At 36.3% G+C, this 21,802-nt stretch overlaps 1 long non-coding RNA gene across 1 annotated transcript; it reads left to right on the forward strand.

Moving 5' to 3' along the window:
- The first annotated feature begins 289 nt into the window (after positions 1-289).
- Positions 290-11,381, forward strand: LOC109171524. Its single transcript, XR_002052603.1, has 3 exons — positions 290-300; positions 3,349-3,352; positions 11,283-11,381. It is a non-coding gene; the product is annotated as an uncharacterized LOC109171524 (long non-coding RNA).
- Positions 11,382-21,802: the final 10,421 nt, after the last annotated feature.

A 21,802-nucleotide genomic window follows, 5' to 3' on the forward strand; every position in this document is an offset into this window, starting at 1 on the left:
ACTTTGTTCCTTAACTAGGTTGACCCGGTGCGAATAAAAATTAGTTTGAGTAGGTTACGAGTTTAAAGGTACTACCTATAGTTAAAATATACCCATGAGACAAATTATACCATGGATTAGGATTTATCTTGCATTGTGGACCATGATTTAAAATAACCTTCGGATTATGTGTCTAACATATTCTATACCTGCAATTCACTATTTATATGTCTGTAAATAAATTAAAAGCATATATTATATTAATTACAGACATATGAAATAATAACTACAGACTCAAATGATAAACGACAAGTACAAAATGTATCACATAATTTTTAAACTATATTCCACAATGCAAGATGAATAATAATTACTCCGTATGATATAACAATTGTATTCAGACACCTCGTGCTTCCTACAGTTTTCTCTGGGTAATGCAAATTTATATATATATATATATATATATATATATATATATATTCTTACGCAATAACATTTCATGATCATATCATGATTACCATAATTGATTACAATTACTGTTTACTGTTTAGCTCGATGTACTAAGAAATCCCTTTATTCCTAAAAACAAATTACTGTTTTAAAGCATATTTGTAGAAAATTATAATTGATTTTTTTTTTTCATTTTTATATACACCGCTTAGCTATAAAACTTTTGGCATTTCAAAGTTTATTCATATTTGAGAAAATGAAAAGTAAACATATAATTGATGAGACAAGAACTGAAATTAACCTCCGAGAGCCAAAAGGAAAATGTTATGTACATTTACTTTCTCTATCTATTGTAAATCAAAGAGTCAATACAACACCATTAGAGTTTAATACTGTAACCTTTTCCCTTTAAGAACACGTTTGATTCACAGAATGAATTTTGAGGTAATAGGAATTTGACATCTCTTTATCAACTTAGTTTTTCAAAAGTTAACACAATTTAAATTTTATATTTTTTCAGTAATTTATATTGTGATTGTTCAAATAATTAATATATAACCTGATAACATAGTTAACTTATCATTCAATTTTGGCTTGTTTGGCCACTATTAGCTGTTTGACTTGGTTAAATAGCCAATATGAGTGTTTGATTAATCAGCTTTTTGTAACAGTTTATTGTTCCAAAACACAAAAATTTAAAAAGCTGCTCAAAGCAGCTTTTTTGATCAGCTTTATGAGAAATTAAATTATACCCTTAAAATGTCATTTTCCTGGTAATCAGTTATCAGCTAACAATTAATTTATCAAATATCTTATTACAACCAGCTAACGCTATCCTCTAGTCAAACTCGTTAACCCAATCCGCTAATAGCTATTTGCCAAATGCCTCTTTTGATTTAAGAAATACAAAACACTTCTGTCACATTTTTTCTTTTCCATTTTTTTGCCACTTAATTACGGAGTAATATGATCAAAATATAATCATTTTTTTCTTACAAGTTACAATGGGGAGGCATTCGATGATGTGTATAGATGCTATATGCACAAAGGTGTATCAATTTATCAAATATTTTTTTCGTAAAAAATTGTCATAATATTTAATTGTTTATTTTAAATTTAAATGGGAAAATATAATGCATTTTAAGCTCTCAATTAAGCAACTCTAGTTGTTTTATTGCAAATATTTTTGTTGTTGTAGAATACACCCTAACTTTATGAAGAAAATTGAGAATTTCAACTCTCAAGTACCAGAATGTGATTTAGCTCTTATTTCACATTTAATTAGCATGTATTTTTGGTAAAGTCATATATGGATGTGTGTGTGTTTTTGAAAATTACTTTTTTTTTTTTTGGGGGGGGGGGGGGGGGGGAGGTAAAGTTTGAAGTATTTTTGCAATAAGATATGAATTAAAATGATTCAAATTGCACAAATAAGGATTAAAAATACAGTTTTTTTCAAAGTTAAATTAAGAGTATTAAAGCTTAGATAGGTTATTTGTCAAAAAAAACTTAGATAGGTTAAACTTTTGTCGATATGATAACTAAAACAGTAAATAAAACAAACAAAACGAGACAAAAGAGTACATTAATATAATGATCAATTAATTGTGCACCCTATGCATTCCACCAATCAAAAACAAAGAGGTGCTGCCCGCATGGGTAACTAGTCATAGAGGTGAAATTTATCACAAGAGACCGATGAATGCGAGGATTAAGTCTCACCCCAGTAATACTGTTGATTAGTTAATATGAGTCACAATAATTTATCTCTCCATAATCCCGTGAGCATTTGGAGTGAGCGATTCTCCTTTTGTCACAAGAACAAAGAGGTGCTACTATGATATCTCCAAAAAATTTAATCAATGTATGAATAATAATGTCCGCACGGGCTTAGCTCAATGTTTTAGTATACAATATTTGGGAGAACTGACCAAGGTCCGAATCTCAGTGCGACAATGTGGAGATTATGTCCAAAGTGGACAGATCCCTTGTATGCACTGGCATTTGGCCCTGTGTTATTGAGCCATTGTGTCACCGTGATTTACATCCTCCAAAATGCTCTGTTGGGTCGGGGTTGAGGATTCAACCTTTTGGGCAAGAATGTATGAATAATTATTAATAAATATAACAAATGTAAACGATGTGTTAATGAATGTCAATATTTTTATTTTTTTAATGAGTTAATTCCACCAGATATCCCTTGTCTTTGGTGATAATTCTAAATTTATTTCCAGACTATTATTTTTGATATTTAACATCCTAGACTATTATTTTTTGGACACTTTTAGTCATTCTCATGACTTTTTCTATCTTTAGTAAGGGCATTTTTGTCTTTTCATATTTTTCTTTTGTTATTTTTCTGGTTTCAGCCGGTTTAATTAGTTTAGAACTTTAGGTAACCTCCGATTTTTAGTAACCATATTTTAACCGATTTTTAGTAAAGTCCTAAACCAATTAAACCGCTTGAAACCGAAAAAATAACAAAAGAAAATATGAAAAGACAAAAATGCCCTTACAAAAAAATAAAAAAAGTCATGAGAAAGACTAAAAGTGTTCAGAAAATAATAATCTGTGATATTAAATGACAAAAATAATAGTTTGAGACTAAATTTGGAATTGCCACTAAAGGAAAAGGAACTCTGGTGGAATTAACTTTTTTTTTTAATCAACTAAAATCTATTTTCAAATTAAAGTTTGAAAATTGCTATATTTTTTACTTGATGACATAATACACCATTATCTATAACGTTTTTTTTTTTTTTACGAATTAATAAAAAATTTGGGAAATAAATAAGTATAATATAATAACAATTATTAAGGATTGATTTTAATTAGTTACTGCATGAAATGGAAATTTTACTCATTACTAAGCGGTGGCTTTGAAGGCCCGACAAAATTAAGTTTAAATATTTGTGGCAGTTTGGTTTTCAGTTTCCTAACTTATCTAATTTTATGGTACATATATTATAATGGAGTACGTTTGGAATTGGGATGAGGGTGAAATTTGTTTGTTAAGTTTTCTATACTTTCAGACTATTGAAAATATATGTGTCATTTTTTAATCCTCTATGGAACTAAAAATAACACATGTTAAGTAATTAAACAAACACGTCAACTATCATGTGGTGTGATGACATCTCGATTACCATTCTAAATTGATGGTTATAGGTTCAAGTCTGCATTTTATTCAGATGTATTTTTGAATACTGTGTGGTGTATTTATACATACCTAATGGTGTAATTCGCACCGGCAGCACAGAAAGTTATGTCCTCATTTGAACTGGTATATATATATATATATATATATATATATATATATATATATATATATATATATATATATATATATATATATAGGCGGTGCATTTATACATAGCTAATGGTGTTCACTATGACAATCTAGGAGTGTGTCAATAAGATTTCTAGGTTGCCCATTTTAGTTTACTTGTTATCTAGTGTGCTCATTTGTTTTACCTTGTGAATCCATCTTGTTGTTTATTTTATCATTACATCGTTTTGCCTTGTGTTTCCATAGTTGTTTTTATTTCACTAGTAATTCACCCGCGCGATGCACGGGATAAAATGATGTTATTATAAATATAAATAAAAAATAGAAAAAATAAAAATATTTTAAATTGTTTAATATAATAATATTTTTGAGCTTCCATTGGTCAAGTTTTTTTTTTTTTTTTTTTTTTTTGAAAGCCAACCAATAAATGATTGTATTAACGAATCAAATCTGCAATCGAGTCAGGAGGGATATGATCTCAATACATAGAATAGGTCAAGTACTTATTATTTTTATAGAATACAAAATTACAATTAAAATTTGGTATGATTAATATAATCTCTAATTATGTACATATTCAAATAAACTTATAGAGAGAATTTACATAATTACATTGATTTATTCTTAATTGTATTTCATCTATATTATAATTTTCACAATACGAATAATAACTAAGATAATTACATTTAGAAAGCAAATTTCAAATTTTGTATGAGTAAATTTAAAATAAATGTAATCTTTTGTTATGAGGGAGAAAAAAATAGCTATTTTATTTTTCAAATGTTGTGTTTTTTTTTTTTTTTTTAATTTTTTTTTTAATTTTTTATTTTAATAGTAAAGGATCACTACTGGAAATTATTGAATTTCCGACCACCTGAAAGTGATCTTAAATCAAGTCGAAAGCAAAAATTGATCGGGAATAGCAATAAGGATTTTTCCGGATACCAAAAGTGGTCGGAACAAGGCTTTCGACTTGATTTAAGATAACTTTCAGGTGGTCGGAAATTTCAGAATTTCCAGTAGGGGATGTTGTGGCTATTTTATAATAATAATAAGGATAGCGATAATAATTGTAACAATAATTACTCACCAAAATAATAATTATAACATTAATTACTTCCCAAACCATATAGCTTTATTATAGTTAAGATTTGCACATTGTGTGCTTATTTCTTCTCTTTTTGATCTTTGAAATTGAAATTGCATATTGAGCTTACTTGCAATTACTTTTAGTTGCAATTTTTTTTTTTTTTTCTGTTGTCTTGTGCTTTGATGCTAAATTAATCTTTGAAAATGGACTATCAATGTTATGATTTCCATGATGAATCCTATGAATCCTTCAATTACCAACCTTGCTATTATCCTTATTGATGGTACTAATTCCCGTGTATTAGGATATATGTAAATGTATGAACAACGAGCAAGAATCGATGTAGCAAATGAGCCTCCTTTATTAATGTTGTTCTTGTGTGTCTTTGTAGAGAGAAAGGAGAGTGCTAAGAATTAGTCATGTTAGCTTTTATTCCTTTTATTTGTTTGTTTTTTGCTTCTTGCCTAGTCTTGGGGAGGCAGGTGTAACTGCTCCTCGTTCTGTGGCTTTGTATGCTATTTATAACCCTGTGTAAACTTTGAATAAACACACAACTTCAGATTCTCACATGGTATCAGAGCCATAATGTCTAACGAGTAATTTTTTTCCCCCCTCCTTTTCTTTTCCGATCATGGCAACTACCAACCCCCCACCAATTGTCCATATTCATGCCCCAACCCATCTACCCATCAAACTCACACCTTCAAACTTTCTTATCTGGAAGAAACAGGTGGAATCCACCCTCATCGGCCTGGACCTTTTAGGCTATATCACAGGATTTACTAAAGCTCCGGATCAGTATTCTGATGAGGCTCACACCGCACTCAATCTTGCTTACACAACGTGGTTTAGGCAGGATCAAATAATCCTTAGTGCCATCCTCGGTAGTTTGTCAGATGTCCTGCAACCGATTATTTCCTCCGCTACTTCTGCCCATGATGCCTGGACTCGTTTGTCCGGTAGTTGTGCCGCCGCATCGCGGAGTCGAATTGTCTCGCGCCCGCGTTCTACACCGCGACTTATCACTGACAACTTGAGTGCTTCATATGTCTGCAAAAATCCAGGTTTTCACTCCCGTATGAAGCACCTGACCCTTTACTATTTCTTCGTCCGTGAGCAGGTTACTTCTGGTTCTTTGCGTATTGTTTATGTTCGTTCGGTGGAGCAGGTTGCGGATCTTTTAACTAAACTGCTGAGTTACCGCTTGTTTGAGGTGTTTCGGTCCAAGCTTGGGCTCACTGACGGTGCCTCAATCTTGCGGGGGCGTGTTAAGAATTAGTCATGTTAGCTTTTATTCCTTTTATTTATATTTGTTTGTTTTTTGCTTCTTGCCTAGTCTTGGGGAGGTAGGTGTAACTGCTCCTCGTTCTGTGGCTTTGTATGCTATTTATAGCCCTGTGTAAACTTTGAATAAACACACAGCTTCAGATTCTCACAGAGAGCATTTAATGTAGAGAGAGAATGCATAGTGGAAGTGAAGGGAAGAGATCCCTAACTTGAAAGGCTAAAGGCCCTTTCATAGGTCAAAGGTTTGGGCGGGTTTGACCCGCTGACTATGACCACGACCGGAACCGTTTGACCTCGACCCAAACAGGAGCACGGAGCGTACGGGGAGCCTGAACCTGGGGTATATAACCTATCAAGAAGCCCCCCTCTCCCCCAGTCGGTGCCTTGACGATGAACCAATGAGGAAGGGTTCGGGCTGGAAACTTTAACTATATGCGGTCCGTGACTTACGCTGGTTGCCTCATTAAAAACCTTACGCTAATAAAAATCTAGTGGGAAAAAATTTTAGCTTAGGAAAAAAGAGCACAACCCTAAGCGCAGTTTGGTGGACTAAAGAAGGGGGTTGCCTGACCTAAGGGTCGGTTTTGCAACACAATTCGAGAGGTCGAATCTACCGATCTGGCGATCGGGAAGCTAGCTAAGATCGGGAGATCGGGTTAGCCGCGACCTAGAGGTCTACTTTATCGGTCTACCGACCGGGTTGCTGGGTACGACCGGAGGTCGGATTAGTTTGCGATTTAGGGATCGAACTTTCTACGATCTTGTGAATTTCATAATTATGTTGACTTAATGTTGAAAAACTTAATGTTGTGTGAATGTGTTTCATATGGGTTGTGAGAAATGCAGTACGTGAATGATATATTAAAGAAGGAAATGCAATGCAGTACGTGAATGATATATATTAAAGAAGGAAATGCAATGCAGTATGTGAATGATATGTTAAAGAAGGAAATGCAAAATGGAAAAATTCTAAGTCAAAGTATGCAGTCACATTTTTAGCTAAAATTGAGTGGTGGAGAAATGCCTTCACATCTCAAAGGTTGATCATGGAGAAAGTGGCGACATTAAAGCAATTTAATTGCTAAATACAAGGGCTTATTACCCTATATATAGGCTCCTTGTAATAGTTGTAAAAATGAAGTTTTCAGACACAATTGAGAAATATTCTCTCTAGAAGAAAAACTTCAAGAAACTTAACGGAAGCAAATTCGAAGTGACACGACTTCAATGATTGTGTTGGTCCCGAAAGGGTGGCGAGAAGTCTAGAGGGGGGGGGGGGGGGGTGAATAGACTTCTCTAACTTTTCAAACTTCTTTAGCAAACAACACTTTGGTAACTTCAACTCTAAGTAACAAGCATAAACAAGTATAACAACTTAGAGTGTGCACAGCGGAAATGTAACGGCAAAGTGTTATGCTTTAAATTGTGTCGTGCTCAAGAGAGATTTTATACATGCATCACGTTAGAAACACTTAATATAGATGTAGGATGATGTATATAAAGTTTCACTTGCATGCAAACGAGGGAACTATCAAACCCAGGGCAATAAACCGTAACAGGTTAATTCACAGATAATATAAGCATGCACGAAATATATATGAGCAGTAAGTAAATAGAGAGAGAGAGAGATTTATAGTGGTTCAGAGGTGGTGTAATCCTCCTAGTCCACTCTTCTCCTTTTTCCTTCAAGGAGGAAATTCACTATTCTTCGATCACCCAGATACAATAGTGAATAAGTGCCCAACGACACTTCTCCGAGTGCTTCGCACAAAGCTACACTCCACCAAGGTTTTTCGCAAGCTCCTCTTGTTACTCCGCCTTCCCGAGTACTTCGCACCAAGCTGTACTCCTACACCACGAGAACTACGCACAAAGCTACGCTCTCACCGGGTTTTCACAAGCTCCCCTTGTTACTCTGCCCGTTACAACCGAGTGCTACGCACAAAGCTACACTCCAACTGGGTTTTTCACTCTCCCTAGTTACTCTACCCCTTTTCTACACTCAGTAGAAGATTTACAATAGAGATAAAAAATTTTTCTCACTCAGACTTGAATTTAATCGTGTATAGCTCAATATATTGCTTCTTGGCTGATTTGAATATTGCTTGCTTTTCTCTTTGTTTTTCAGTCGTAATCTAGTTGTTGTTGTCTTCAAGTCTGCTTGGGCATTTTATAGCAGATGAAAGCTATTTGCCCGTTGATCAACTTTCGATCTTGATCGTCCAATTTGAATTGTAGTTGATCAAATAATTTTGCCAACTTGGTCTGCAAAAATCATTTCGCCGTCTGTCAGAAGATTTGAATAAATCTTGCCGTTGCTCTCCTTTAATCTGACAAAGCTTTTCTTTGGAATGGGTAGCCTCCAAATTTGAATTTCTCTGGCATGACTTTTGTTGAATTATTGATCTGATGTGCCAAGTTGATCAAATAATTTATCTGCTGATTCTTGCTTGAGTATTAAAAAGATCTCCTTCGTATATCAGCTTCTTCTTCTCCTTCGACTTCTTCTGCAGAAACAGAGCTTCAACATAATGTTTCTGTCTAATTCTATCATGATGTCATAGCTCCTTTTGATGAAGTCATATCCCAATAGTATATCATGTTCCACCTTGTATCATGGACTATATATCATGTTCCACCTTGTATCATGGACCATATATATCATGTTCCATTTCATATCATGAACTAGCTATCATGTTCCACCTTGTATCATGGACCATATATATCATGTTCCATTTCATATCATGAATTAGCTATCATGTTCCACCTTGTATCATGGACCATGTATATCATGTTCCATTGTATATTGTGAACCAATATCATGAATTCATAAAATTGCTTTAGGTGGGAATTGAATTGTAGACCATTTGCTTTGCTTAGTAAGGCTTCTTCCATCTCGGCTGGGTATCCAATTAATAAAATCCAAGACTTAAATGCTTTTGACTTATCTCTTCCACGTGTTCTGCACTAGCTTTATCACATTGTGATGTCATTACCCGATAATCGTGACGTCATCATCCGATAATTCTCAACTATCACGATAAAAATTGTTCTATCATATGATAGTATTTCCTGATATTACTATCATGATATTGCTTCTTCACGATAACATTTCATCTTTTCACCAAAATTGCTCTCAATGGGAATCAAATTGTAAATCATTTCGCATTTGGCATGCTTTAACAAGTCTTCTACCATCTTGTCCATCTCAACCTTTGGTGACTTGATGCTTCATAAATGTGTTAAGCTATGATCCCGCTTTCATTTATTCTTCCTTCAAACTGCTTTTACGTAGACTTCATGTAGGCTTCATGGCAGTGATGCACTATACTTTGTGAACCAGAACTGACTCAAATAAAATAAAATTGGGGTCTACAAAATACATTTGGCTCATCAAAACTTATACAATATATTCCTAACAGATTGAAATTCGGAAATAAGGTTGGTTACAATTTGTGTAATTTGTAGAATTAGCTCAAATTGTATTTCTTTATTTTTCAGAAAGTTACTTATAAGATTAGTGTCTCAAATAGGTGTTAGTCTTAGTTTGTGTAATTCATTGAATCTTGTAAAGTGTAAAAACTTGGAGTTGTACTTAGCTGAAAAATATTTCGGGCGTGGCCCCGTAGAATAGAAGGCAGTCTTCAACTGCGTTATCAAATACCTGTGCTCATATTTACTTGTTTCCTATTTTGAAATAACTTCCTAAATTGCTTTCAATGCTTCCTCTAAAAATTATTAGTGAACGTACATCCTTTCATTATAAACTAACAATTGGTATCAGAGCAGTGTCGCTCAAATTACTAGCCAGATCTTAGGGATACTCGAGTTATTTGTTTGCAGGATGGAAGAAGGGGCATCAATTTCAAGGCCTCCATTACTGAAAGGTGTAAGCAATTATGCCTTTTGGAAAGCAAGAATGAGGGCTTTCATAAAGTCACTAGATGAGGAAGGTTGGGATGCTGTAGAAACTGGCTGGACCCCACCGACAATCACGGTACAAAATGAGATAAGAAAAAAACCAGTGGTTAGTTGGACAACAGAAAAGAAAAGATTGTCATCAACTAACAATAGAGCTATGAACGCAATTCATAGCGCCATGAGTTCAGAACAATTCATGCTTATATCTGCTACAAACCAGGCAAAGGATGCTTGGGATGCACTAGAAACTCATTTTGAAGGCACTGGATCTGTGAAAGTATCCAAAATACAGATGCTCATGTCCCAATATGAGAGTCTATGGATGGAGGAGACAGAGACTGTCTCAGAGTTCAATGCTCGTGTCAAAAGCCTTGCAAACAATGCGTTCAACCTAGGGGAACCATTCGATGAAGAAAGAATGGTTCGTAAGGTGTTGCTATCTCTACCTCCAAAGTTTAAAATGCAAACAATTGCTATTAAACAATCCATAGACCTGAAAACTCTCCCACTAGATGCGCTGATAGGCAACCTACAAACCTTCGAGATGGAGTTAGATGAGGAAGATTAGATAAATGTTTGATTATATTATTCAGCACAAGAACAGGAAAACAATATAAAGGGAAATAACAACTAACGTAAGAGACTCCTATCTAAGAGGGATGACTAAGGACTTATTCTCCTGTTACAATATTGACTAAACATATATAACAAGACTAATAAATAATATATGACTAACACTCCCCCTCAAGCACAAGGTCGGTGAGTCACCACATTGAGCTTGTCATGTAGAGTAGCAAAACGTGGACCAGCCAAGGGTTTGGTGAAGATATCTGCAATCTGGTCCTTTTTTGAGACGAAATTAACTACTAAGTCCCCTGAGGCAACTTTGTCTCGTACAAAATGGAAATCAATTTCCACGTGTTTGGTTCTGGCGTGGAACATGGGATTAGCACAGAGATAGGTGGCCCCAAGATTATCACACCACAGAGTTGTCGGCTCGCCAGTATGTAGACCCAACTCGCGAAGCAACGAAACAACCCAAGTGACCTCAGCGGATACATCTGCTAGAGCCTTGTATTCAGCCTCAGTAGAGGAGCGTGCTACAGTGCGCTGTTTCCGAGACAACCAGGAGACGAGATTAGTCCCCAAGAATACAGCATAGCCACTCGTGCTCTTCCTATCTAACGGACAGCCGGCCCAATCGGAGTCAGAGAAGGCATGAATAGCCGAGGAAGCAGAGACTGTAATACGTAAACCATACTCAAGAGTACCCTTGACATACCGAACAACACGTTTCAAGAGACCCCAATGATCAACGGACGGTGAGTGCATGAACTGACAGAGTCGATTGACAGCAAAAGAGAGGTCGGGTCTAGTAATGGTGAGATATTGCAGGGCACCTACAATGCGCCTATACTGCGTCGGATTATCATGAAGCTGGTCCGACGGTGTAACAGACTGTGTAACAGCAGCCGGGGTTGCTAAAGTTTTGCAGTCCGACATACCAGCCCGGTTTAGAATATCCTTCATGTAGCGCCGCTGGGATAGCATGATTCCCCCTTCAACTTGAAACATTTCAATCCCAAGAAAGAACCCTGGGGTGCCTAGATCCCGAATTTTGAATGCAGTAGATAACCGGTGCAACAAAGTAGTAATAAGAGGTGGGTCATTCCCCATCATGATTATATCGTCAACATACACAAGTAGATATACTCTGGATGATCCGGTAGAGTAATGAAAAAGAGAAACGTCGGTTTTAGATGGCACAAAACCTGCAGATATCAAGAAATCGTGTAGCCTTTTGAACCAGGCCCGTGGGACCTGCCCGAGGAGGCTGAGACACCTGGCTCGGGTGGTGCTGCCTAACGCCGCCATGATTGACTCCCAGACCTCTCTTGATGTGGCCTTGCCGACGGCGAGGTGCATCACTTCATCCGAGAGGGATGAAATGATCAGAGATAAGATCAGTTGATCTTGCTTAATCCACGCTTTGTACGCGGGATTGGGAATCGGACCAGTGGTGGTAGCTGCGGAATTTGAACCGCCGGAAGCGGGTGGTGATTCGACTGTGGGCGGCGGATACGGCGTATCGCCATCAACGAACCCCAACAGCTCTTGACCGCGAAGAAAAGGGATTATTTGAGTTCTCCAGAAGAGAAAATTGCGATGGGTGAGTTTGATAGAAACATGGTGGTTCGCACCGGCGAGGGGATTAGAGGCAGTCGCCGGTGGGTTTGATGCGCCGGCAGTGACTGTTCTTTCAGAGGAGTTCGTGGACATGGTGGGGGATTGAGTGATTGCCGGCGATAAAGATCGACAAAGGAGGTGAGAGAGAGAGAACCCGATCTATCTGATACCAGATTAGATAAATGTTTGATTATATTATTCAGCACAAGAACAGGAAAACAATATAAAGGGAAATAACAACTAACGTAAGAGACTCCTATCTAAGACGGATGACTAAGGACTTATTCTCCTGTTACAATATTGACTAAACATATATAACAAGACTAATAAATAATATATGACTAACAAGGAAGACAAGCACTCAAAGAAAAACAAGGGAGTGGTATTTGGTGTCACTACACAGAATACATGCTCAGATTTTGAATCTGATGAGAACATGGTACTGTAATTTCTAAAGAAGACTAGAGGTCGCGGGAAGACCAGAGGATCAAACACAAGAAGTGAAGGATCTGGGAGCAATCAAAAAGCAAAAAATGCGGGCACCGATTACAAACAAAAGGGGATTCAATGTTATGAGTGTGGAGGATACGGGCACATGCAAGCAGACTGTGCTAACAACAAAGGAAAGAAGTCATTTACTCTCACTTTGAGTGATACAGATGACTCTGACAAAGATGAACAAGAGGAGCAGCAAACTGGCAACTTTGTGGAATTTCACGGTAATATTTGTCACCCAGATGATATAGAAGAACGAGCTAACTTTGAAAAATTCTTCAAGTGTGCGGAAGGAGAGCCCAAAGAAGCGTCAGATCATGAGGATGACTCTCAATTAGAAGATGAAGATGATCTAGCAAAAGCATACGAAGAGCTGTGCATAAGTTGGTGCAAGGTAAGTAAACTAAATCGCTCTTTGCTCAAAAATGTTAAAAATCTTGAAGAAGAAAACTTGACACTGAAATTTTCGGTAAAGACACTTGAAAACAAGATAAGCGTAAAAGATTCCAGTGAAAGGTCTTTACAGAAGGAACTTGAGCACTTGAAGAAACAAGTCCGGATGCTGAACACGGGAACAGACAAGTTAGATGAGATACTACGAACAAATGGACAATCCTCGACCAAAACAGGGTTGGGATATGTTGAAGGAACAATCAATCAATCAAAGACTACTTGGTTGAGAGAAACCACAACAAAGGTAAGGAAATACACTTGTCATTTTTTCAATCAAAGCTTTTTTAGGTGTAACAAGCAAGGTCATAGTTGGAGATGGTGTAAAAGACTAGAGCTAAAATTCAAGAAAGTATGGAGACCCAAGGTCACATGTATAGCGACAAAAATATCTATGTCAGCCAGCATGTCATTAACATGGTACTTCGACAGCGGGTGCTCTAGACACATGACCGGACACAAAGGATTTCTGACAGACATAACATATGAGCATGCTGATCAAGTCACCTTCGGTGATGGAGAAAAAAGAGAAATCATTGGACGAGGAACACTCGACACAGAAGGTATGCCTAAACTTGAGAATGTGTTTTTGGTAGATGGTCTAAAAGCCAATCTGATTAGCATAAGCCAGTTATGTGACCAAAACTTGCTTGTTAGTTTTACCAAGATAAAATGCAAAGTGTTTGATACTCAAGAAACATGTCATGGAAGGGATTAGAACAGCTGATAATTGCTATATAATCAAATCGATGCTCATGTGCAATAGTGTCACAACAAATGAATGCACAAACTGGCATTATAAACTAGGACACTTAAATTATCATGACATGGAAAAGTTGGTCAAGTTTGGAGCAGTTAGAGGACTTCCAAACTTTTCAATCAAGGAGAAACCTCAAGTATGTAGACCATGTCAAGAAGGCAAGCAAACCAGAGTGCATCATAAAAGGTTAGTACACGTTTATACTACTAGAGCACTTGAATTACTTCACATGGACCTAATTGGTCCAACTCAGGTAGAGAGTCTAGGAGGAAAAAAATATGTGTTGGTATGTGTAGATGATTTTTCACGCTTTACATGGATTGATTTCTTAAAAGAAAAATCTGATACTTTTTCTGCCTTTGAAAAAATATGTTTAAGATTACAAATAGAAAAAGAGACTCAAATCGTGAAAATCAAAAGGATAAAAAGTGATCATGGTAGGGAATTTGAAAACAATGCTTTTAGCAACTTCTGTGACAAAACTGGCATACAACATGAATTTTCTGCTCCTAAAACACCACAACAGAATGGGGTAGTGGAAAGGAAAAACATAACTCTACAAGAGATGGCAAGAGTAATGTTACTCACCAAAGCCATCAATCAGAGGTTCTGGGCTGAAGCTATGAATACAGCTTGCCACATCATAAACAGGGTAATTTTAAGACCAGGTACAAAACATACCCCTTATGAACTGTGGAAAGGGAGAACTCCGAATCTTAAGTATTTTCATGTATTCAGTAGTACATGTTACATTTTGAATGACAGGGAACAAAGAGGCAAGTTTGATGCTAAAAGCGGCGAAGGAATTTTCATGGGATACTCAACACATAGCAAAACCTATAGAGTATTTAACAAGAGAACCAAGTCCATCATGGAATCAATAAACGTAGTAGTAGATGATCATGTGATCCAAAAATGTGATGATGACGATGAAACATAGAAGAGAACAACATGGTTAGGAGAAACATCAGAAAAGGCAGAAGAAAATGCACCGTCAATCGAAAATATGGAACCCAAAGATAGCTTAGACATAATACCATCCACAAGGATTTAGAAAAATCATCCAATTGACAATGTGATTGGAGAAATCAACTCAGGAGTTAGAACAAGGGGCAAAGAGAAGAAAAACTATCGTGAGATGCTAGGTTACTCGTGCTACATCTCAATGGTAGAACCAAAAAATGTATGTGAAGCCCTTAAAGATGTGTTGGATACATGCCATGCAAGAAGAACTACTCCAATTCGAAAGGAATGAGGTATAGGACTTGGTACCGAAACCTGAAAATGTAAATGTCATTGGTACTAAATGGAGTTTCAGGAATAAATCGGACGAAAATGGAATAGTTGTCAGAAACAAAGCTCGTCTGGTCGCACAAGGGTATACACAGATGGAAGGCATTGATTTCGAAGAAACATTTGCGCCCGTAGCAAGACTGGAATCCATCAGACTTCTCATTTCCATCGCATGCTCACTAGGGTTCAAGCTACAACAAATGGATGTCAAGACAGCATTTCTAAATGGATATCTCAAAGAAGAAGTTTATGTTGCACAACCAAAAGGATTTGAAAGCTCAAAGCATCCAGACCATGTGTACAAGTTAAAGAAAGCTCTCTATGGACTAAAGCAAGCTCCCAGGGCATGGTATGAAAGGCTTACTAAGTACCTAATCAAGAAAGGATATACAAGGAGAAGTGTTGATAAGACACTATTCATCAAAAGGCATAAATCTGATCTAATAATTGCTCAAGTTTATGTTGATGATATTGTGTTTGGATCAACGTCTGTAAGCCATACTGATAGTTTTGTGAATCTCATGGAAGATGAATTTGAAATGAGTATGGTAGGTGAACTAACCTAATTTCTAGGTCTACAGATCAAACAAACTTCTGAAGGTATGTTTATCTCACAAAGCAAATATGCCAACAATCTGGTAAAACGATTTGGACTCGACACTTCTAAAAATATACGAACTCCATTTCCCACACACACGAAACTGCAACGAGATGAGACAGGCAAAACTGTCGACACAAGTCTATATCGGAGCATGATAGGTAGTTTGTTATATCTAACTGCTAGTCGCCCTGACATCAGTTTCAGTGTTGGAGCCTGTGCTCGATATAAGTCAGATCCCAAGGAATCACACTTAACTTCTATAAAACGTATCATAAAATACGTAAAAGGCACTGTAAGTTTCGGTATTTGGTACTCAAATAGATCAAACACTCAACTTGCTGGTTTTACAGATGCAGATTGGGCAGGAAATATTGATGACCGGAAGAGTACATCAGGATGTTGTTTTTACTTAGGTTCTAATTTAATCTCTTGGTTAAGCAAAAAACAAAACTCCATATCCTTGTCAACTTCCGAAGCAGAATATATAGCTGCAGGGAGTTGCTGTGCCCAATTACTCTGGATGAAACTAATGTTGCCAGATTATGGTCTTTCATAAGAGGTAATCACACTATACTGTGATAATTTGAGTGCTATCAGCATCACGAAAAATCTAGTATTAGACTCCGGAACAAAGCACATAGACATTTGGCATCACTTCATTCGGGAGCTTGTAGAAGACAAAATTATTTGCCTGGAATATGTTCATACAGAAAATCAACTTGCTGATATTTTCACGAAAGCATTGGACGTAACGGGTTTGAAACTCTCAGACACAAACTAGGATTGTGTACATTATCTTAATTTCCTTTACAACATAAATTTTAAAAAAAAAATAATTAAAAAAATTAAAAATTTTTGCTGTTTCACTAGTTTTGTAATTATTTTTTTTTCATTTTTCTTTCAATTGTTTTCTCTCCTCTTAATTCTCCTTTCATATTATTTCTAAAAATATAAATTAATAAAATACGGTTTCTACAAACAATATTGTTTTTTTTTGGAATTTAAATTGATTATTTAAAAAAAAAAATCAAACTATTTTTTTGCTGCATTCTAGGACGTCAGTTCTCCTTGACTACTCTGATCTATTTAAATTTGCCTTAATCTCATGCATGTGTACAAGCTCTTTTATTTTGCCAGTACTTTCTACGACCTCATATCATTATACATGGCTCCAACTCTACGAATCAACCTGGGATCCGCAAACAGAGATAAAACAAACAAGAGCTCCGAGAAGGAAACCACCACCATTGCCAAAGACAAAATCACTGGTAATGAAGAAGATGATATTCCAATCAGTTTGAACAAATGTACTGTCAAACGGCGTCTCAACTTCAACAATACTGCTGAAAAAGAGGGCACCATGCAGTCATCTGCTCACAAGGAAAATCCCTGTAGTGATAAAGCTGATGGACAACAACTCCGTATCTATCCTCACCGTATGACTCGGTCTGCCACAAAGCGTCAAGAAGCCGTGTATACATCCATCCCGGACGAATCAATGAACCGAACCCCGACCAACGACTTCTCTGTTTTAGATAAGTCTAGACTCTTTTACACTGATGATTTGGAACTTTTGTTTGCTACCATGAAAAAGAAAAATTTCATCTGTCAACGAAAACTTCTCATTGATGAGTTTACCCCAAAAATTGGAGTCCCAGGTTTGCTTGAATCTGTTGGACTGCTGCAGTCTGTTGCTCGAATTGATCCATTTGTAAAAAACGTAGTATATGAGTTTTACACAAATCTAGTGCCCGATTTGGTTAAACAAGGGAAAGTTTTTTTACGAGGGAGATTTTATGATTTTAATCCAATCGTGATTACTTGTTTATTTGGTTCACCAAATATAAATAATGCCTACAGAGAGGATTTAAACATCGTGGCATATGAACTGACTGGTAGGGTCAAGCATCTATGGACAACAAAAGACATTGTGCAATCAGCCATTCTCACTCCATCATATGCATTGCTACATAAAATTGCCTTGCATAATTCGATGCCAACAAAACACAAATGCTATGTCAAGGCGTCATTAACTGTATTTTTTCACAAAATTGCTAATGGCGTGTAGATTAACTTAGGGCAGCTGTTGTTTGATCAAGTGTTGGAAGCCCGCGATGGAAAACGAAGGAGAAAGGAGCTCATTCTACCTAATATGATTTTTAGTTTGCTCGTTATGCAGGGGTTCCAAAGCGAAAAAGATGAACTTTTTGAGGCAGAGGAAGTGCCAATTCAGGTGGACTCGCTCTTACTAGTGTGCGAATATGCTGATAACATTGGTGTCATGAAGTTTACTGTATCATTTCCCAATAGCCACTGAATTATTACTTTCCTTCACGAAGAATTGAAATGGATTGCTGAACAACAAGAAATGCTCAAAGCAAGGGAACAAATTACCAATGACTTCTCGTCCTCATTACTATGGGATGCTACTGCACCTGCAGGGCCCTCACAACATAACGTTGATTCATCTGCATCCAAACTGGGAGATACACCACTAGTACCGGGTGATACCACTACATCTCAAGATGCTTGATTCCTACTCTCCAAATGGTAACTATTCCTTTGAAAGTTCATATCTAGTTAGTATGTCAATAATCTCTTCTGGGTTCAATAAACTATTCCCATGTCACTAGAAGTAGATGTTGATTTTGCTAGGACTCCTTGCATTAGCTCCGTTTAATGAATTTGTATGCCAAGCTGTCAACACCTTCCTGCTCCAACTCTTGAAATGAATATTTTCACTTTCGGAATACCCAAGCGGAACGAATCGTGCCAAAACACAACAACAAAAAAACAAAAAAATAGGAAGAAAAGAAAAAAGTGGGATATCTCAGTTTCGTCTGTGGATCCGATACTAGGCTTAAACACTATCACTTTTTCGTATATACTCCTATAAATTCTTGTCACATTGCTCTCACCTGATATATATGGGGATTAGTCGGGTGGACCTGGACTATTAAACGGACAGAGAAAGACCCGGACACCTCGTGGATCGTACAAAACAACGTTCTCAAAAAAAAAAAAAAACAAAGAGTCATATATAATCCCAAACAAAACTCTTCTGGCACATAGTGTTTTTGGTATGGCAAAACAACTGTTATGTTGTACATGCAATATTAGTAATATGCTACATGCAATTCCCGCACATACAGAATCAAGTTTGTCATTGCCTTGTCCTACATTGTCAGTATGTTCCTAGCGTTACTCTACATTGAAAGTACACTTGTCACGACCTCATAAACCTCTATTATCCTCGTTGGCTACAAATTCATTATAGACTGTGTTTGGTAACTTGCTTATATAAATCTCTCTAGTTTCATTCGGTGCCTTTATTGTACCTGATCGTTCAGAGATTTTGGCTTGCTAGTTAGTTGTGATATCTTTCAAGAATGGTTCTTTGGCATTTGTTACTCAAAAGGGGGAGTACATACGACACAAGGGGAGTGATAAGCATTAGTTTTTTGATCAACATTTGCCAAAGGGGGAGTTTGTGAATTTCATATATATATATATATATATATATATATATATATATATATATATATATATATATATATATATATGTATATATATATATATATATGTATATATGTATATATATGTATACATATATATATGTATATACATATATATATATATATATACATATATATATATATATATATATATACATATATATACATATATATATATATATATATATATATATAGTAGATATATATATATATATATATATATATATATATATATATATATATACATATATATATATATATATATATATATATATATATATATATATATACATCGAAGTCTATTCAAATTCGGTCACGCCTTCCCGTGCGGCCGCTTGAAAAATACACTAATAGTGTTAGGGAAATGCACAATATTGAAGTGCAAAAATACACAACACACCCAAAAAAAATGCACCATATAACTCCCCACCCCTAATGATGCATTTCCGAACACTGTGTGGTGCTTTTATTCATACCTAATGGTGCGTCTTTGGTGATGCGTATCTATTGGTCCATGTTTTTGTTGTGCATTTCCTAACAATGGTGATGCATATTGTTAAAGATAATTAGTCTTGTATTTATTCTTGTTATTTCTTTCCTTTAGAATAGCACTTCTCTGGTATAACTCCTTGCTTATTTCTCTCCCTTTAAGCTATATATACTTGTCTGTTCTTTTGTTGTAACATATAATATACATACATTCTTTCTCCAAGCTTTGTTTCTATATGGTATCATAGCCATCTTCACTCTAATGAGTTTTATTCTATTTTTTTTTCAATGGCGGTGACTTCAGAAACCTCTGTTGTTCACCTCAGTGCCTCTACCCACTTCCCCATTAAACTTACCCCATCGAATTTCCCCGTATGGAGTCGCCAAGTTCAGTCTACTCTTATTGGGATGAATCTAGATGGGTAAATTGATGGGACGACCGTGACACCAGCTCAATTCAGTGATACTGAGTTGAAAGTTGTTAACCCTCTTTATTTAGTTTGGTATCGTCAAGACCAAACTCTTGTCAGTGCTTTCCTTGGGAGTTGCTCTGACGCGATCCAACCGGTCATCTCCTCAGCTGGATCAGCGCATGATGCATGGTGTCGTCTTAAAGCGAGTTATGCGAATGCTTCTCGGGGTCGGATTGTATCCCTCAAAGCCAAATTAGCCAAGAATCCAAAAGGTGGTAAAACAATATCTGAGTTTCTTCATGAAATGCGAGCCATTGCCGATGAGTTAGCTTTGGTTCAGAGTCCTGTTTCTGAAGAAGATTTGGTGGTTCATGTTATTACCCAATTGGGTGATGAGTTTAGCTCCATTGTTGCGGCCCTTCGTGTTCGTGAGACACTGATTGCCTTCTCCGAACTAACAGACATTCTTACTGATTATGAACGTGTGCTAAAAGTAAATGTTGAAGAAGCACAAAATTTGGTTGCTACAGCAAATGTAACCCAAAAACAAAGGCAACAAAACTACACCCGTCATAATAATAATTCTAACCGAACTTATTCTAATCATGGTGGTAGTTCCAATTTTAGACGGTCTGGTAATTCGAATAATAATTACAACAGCCAGAATCAAGGAGGTAACATGAATGGTCGTTTTTGTTGATTCTGTGAGTACCCAAGACATGAGGTTCGTTTTTGCAGGAAATTGGCAAAGTTTTTAAAGGAAAATAATTTGCAGCTTAGTGAGTCATCTTTTTCACAACCTGATGCTCCGGCGGTCAATACCACTACAGTGTCTACTCCACCTCATCAAACGTGGTTGTTTGATAATGGATATTCACATCATGCCACGACTACTCCTTCTAACTTGCATTCGTTTGTTGATTATGGAGGACCTGACGAAATACACCTGGGCAATGGTAATAGACTTCCAATTACTCATATGGGTCACACTATTCTTCATAATTATATTCGTAATCTTTCGTTGAAGAATGTCTTATGTGTTCCACAATTACGCAAAAATTTAATTTCTGTGTCAAAACTATGTAAAACTAATCGAGTTTCGGTTGAGTTTTTTCCCGTTTCATTTTGTTGTGAAGGATCTTCACATGGGAGTACGTCTCATTCAGGGCCAGAACGTGTATGACGTTTATTGTGTTCCTTCGTGGTCTCCTCCTCAGATAAATGTTGCCTCACTTCCAGTGTCTGACTAGCATCACTGTGTCGGCCATCTATCTCGTCGTGTTCTCTCGCTTCTTCGGAGTTCCATTCCTGGTTTATCTGATATTTCCAAATTTCATTGCATCTCATGTCATGTTAATAAAAGTCACAAACTTCCATTTTCTGATAATTCTTTAATTAGTTCCAAACCTTTAGAGCTGATATATGCAGGGTGTCTGGGGTACAACACAAAAATCAATTGATGGATTTTCCTATTATGTTGTATTCGTTGATCACTTCACAAAGTATATGTGGCTTTATCCTTTGAAAAGAAAATCAGATGTTTTTATTGTTTTTCCACAATATAAACGCTTATTGTTAATCTG

The sequence above is a fragment of the Ipomoea nil genome, unplaced genomic scaffold (assembly GCF_001879475.1).
Source record: "Ipomoea nil cultivar Tokyo-kokei standard unplaced genomic scaffold, Asagao_1.1 scaffold0319, whole genome shotgun sequence".
In the NCBI taxonomy this organism is placed as follows: Eukaryota; Viridiplantae; Streptophyta; class Magnoliopsida; order Solanales; family Convolvulaceae; genus Ipomoea; species Ipomoea nil.